Here is a 2,718-nt window from a genome sequence, read left to right on the forward strand (position 1 = left end):
CTCAAAGGTCAGAAGTTTGGTCTCACTTCACTAAATTTATTAATAGTGAGGGTGCAAGTAAGGCTAAATGTAATTATTGTGAAAAGGAATTTTGTTGTGATATGAAAAAAATGGTACGGGGTCATTGAAATATCATATTGGTTCATGTAAGAAAAATCCTAGTAATGTTGTTGACACTAGTCAATGACAACTAGTTTTACCTAGAAAGGGAGTTGAAGTGGGGGAAGGGAATCTTTCAACTTGGAGATTTGATCAAGAAGCATGTAGGAAAGGATTAGCACAAATGATTCTGATTGATGAATTACCTTTCAAGTTTGTTGAAAGTGAAAGTTTTAAGAAATTTATGTTTGTGGCATGTCCTAGGTTTCATATTCCTTCACGAACTACTATGACTAGGGATGTTTATCAATTGAATCTAGATGAAAGGGTCAAGATAAAAAAACTTTTGAGAAGTTCTTGTTCTAGAGTTTGCTTAACTACTGACACATGGACATCTTTGCAAAGAGTTAATTATTTGTGTATCACTGCTCACTTTATTGATAACGATTGGAAATTGAATAAAAAGATTTTAAACTTTTGTCCAATTTCTAGTCATAAGGGTGAGTCCATTGGGATGGTGATTGAGAAATGCTCGTTGAATTGGGGGATTGATAAGTTGTTTACTGTTACTGTTGATAATGCAAGTTCAAATGATGTTGCTATTGGTTATTTGAGAAAGAAATTTAACCCTCGAGGGGGTTTAGTTCAAAATGGTAAATATCTTCATATGAGATGCATGGCACACATTGTGAATTTGATTGTTGTTGAAGGCTTAAAGGAAATGAATAAATCTGTTGAACGTGTTAGGGGGGCTGTTAGATATGTGAGACAATCTCCAGCTAGATTACAAAAGTTTAAGGAGTGTGTTGTGGTAGAAAAGATAGAGTGCAAGAAGATGTTGTGTCTTGATGTTTGTACTAGGTGGAACTCGACCTACTTAATGTTAGACACTGCTCAGAACTTTGAGAGAGCTTTTGAGAGATTTGAGGAGCAAGATACAAATTTTAGGGCTGAACTTGAAAGGGGAGAGGGCTGGCCTAGTGTGGATGATTGGGATAATGTTAGAAACTTGAGGGATTTCTTGGAACACTTTTATGAAGTCACTTTGCGTATATCTGGCACTTCATATGTCACGTCCAATAATTTTTTTGATGAGCTTTCTGAAATTGATATTCTTTTACGAGATGCTCAGTTAAATAGTAATATTGATTTCAATGTTATGGCCATCAAGATGAAAGAGAAGTATGATAAGTATTGGGGTGATATTGATAAGATGAATTTGCTTATATTTGTTGCTTGTGTTTTAGATCCTAGACAAAAACTAAAGTATCTTGAATTTGCACTTAGTGAAATGTCTAGTTCTGAAAAAGCTTGTGAAATGATGCAAAAGTTGAAGTAATCTTTGTATGAATTGTTTGATGAGTATAAGCCTCCACTTCATGGTACTTGTAGCCAATCGAGTGTGTCAACACATGTTTCTATTGGTGAACCACAACAAAAAATGAAAAGGCGAATGCAAGCTTTGTATAAAAAGCGTGAGTTGGAAATTTGTGGTGAGGATAAAACATTTGAGTTGGATAAATATCTAGCTGAGGCTAATGAAGAATTTGTTGAAGATTTTGATATTTTATTGTGGTGGAAAGTGAACAGCCCTAGATTTCCCACTCTTTCAAAAATTGCTAGAGATGTGTTAGCTATACCGGTTTCTACGGTTGCTTCAGAGTCTGCATTTAGTATTGGAGGACGTGTGCTTGATCAATATAGGAGTTCTTTAACTCCTAAAATTGTACAAGCTCTTGTGTGTACTCACAATTCGAAGATCATCATCACAAGAAGACATAAAAAAGATTGAAGAACAAATCCAAGAGCTTGACAAGATTGAAAATGGTATGTTTATTGTTTTATTTTAATAGTTTCAATTTTTTTACCATATCACTCTTACTTATTTAATTGATTCAATGTTTAGACATTTCTTGGAATGCATTAGAGCCTACCCTAGATTCATGAGCTTTCGTGAGTTGAAGGGTATGCTTACTACTATCTTATTCTTGTTAATTTATAATCTATTCGTTTGTTTATATTATTTGAGTTTTTTTAAATGCGTATATTTCTATTATATGCTAAATTTTTGCTCATGTTTTTTTTTAGGTTTAATGCAAATGGAGATATTTTGGAGAGATGAAATGGATATATTTTGGAAAGATGAAATGGATATAAATGGAGAATGTTAAAAACATACATTTCAATTATGTGTTAATTCAAGACTTATGTAATATTTTTAATTATGTAGTGATTCAAAGACTTATGTAATATTTTTAATTATATAGTGATTCAAATATTTATGTAATGTTTTTAATTATGTAGTGATTTAATTCGGGTAATTTGGGTAATTTTCGGGTAATTTTCGGGTAATTCGGGTAATTCGGGTAAGTCGGGTAATTCGGGTAAGTCGGGTAATTTTTAACCAAAAATGATCAACACATATTTTTCGGTTAATTCGGTTAACCGACCTTATTAACTGAAAAAAATTTTGATTCGGTTAATTTTTTTAAAAAAATTTGGTTCGGTTAACGGTTAAAAAATTTGGGAGGTCGGTTAATTCGGTTTCAAGAATTTCGGGTCGGTTAACCGGTCGGTTAACCGACTGAACACCCCTAATGCTCCGGCCACCTTCCAGAG

At 33.2% G+C, this 2,718-nt stretch overlaps 1 long non-coding RNA gene across 1 annotated transcript; it reads left to right on the forward strand.

Moving 5' to 3' along the window:
* The first annotated feature begins 1,850 nt into the window (after positions 1-1,850).
* LOC121220831 (uncharacterized) lies at positions 1,851-2,278 on the forward strand. The gene is made up of 3 exons (XR_005918046.1): positions 1,851-1,926; positions 2,006-2,064; positions 2,188-2,278. It is a non-coding gene; the product is annotated as an uncharacterized lncRNA (long non-coding RNA).
* The last annotated feature ends 440 nt before the right edge of the window (positions 2,279-2,718 follow it).

This window comes from Gossypium hirsutum, chromosome D09 (assembly GCF_007990345.1).
Source record: "Gossypium hirsutum isolate 1008001.06 chromosome D09, Gossypium_hirsutum_v2.1, whole genome shotgun sequence".
NCBI lineage: Eukaryota > Viridiplantae > Streptophyta > Magnoliopsida > Malvales > Malvaceae > Gossypium > Gossypium hirsutum.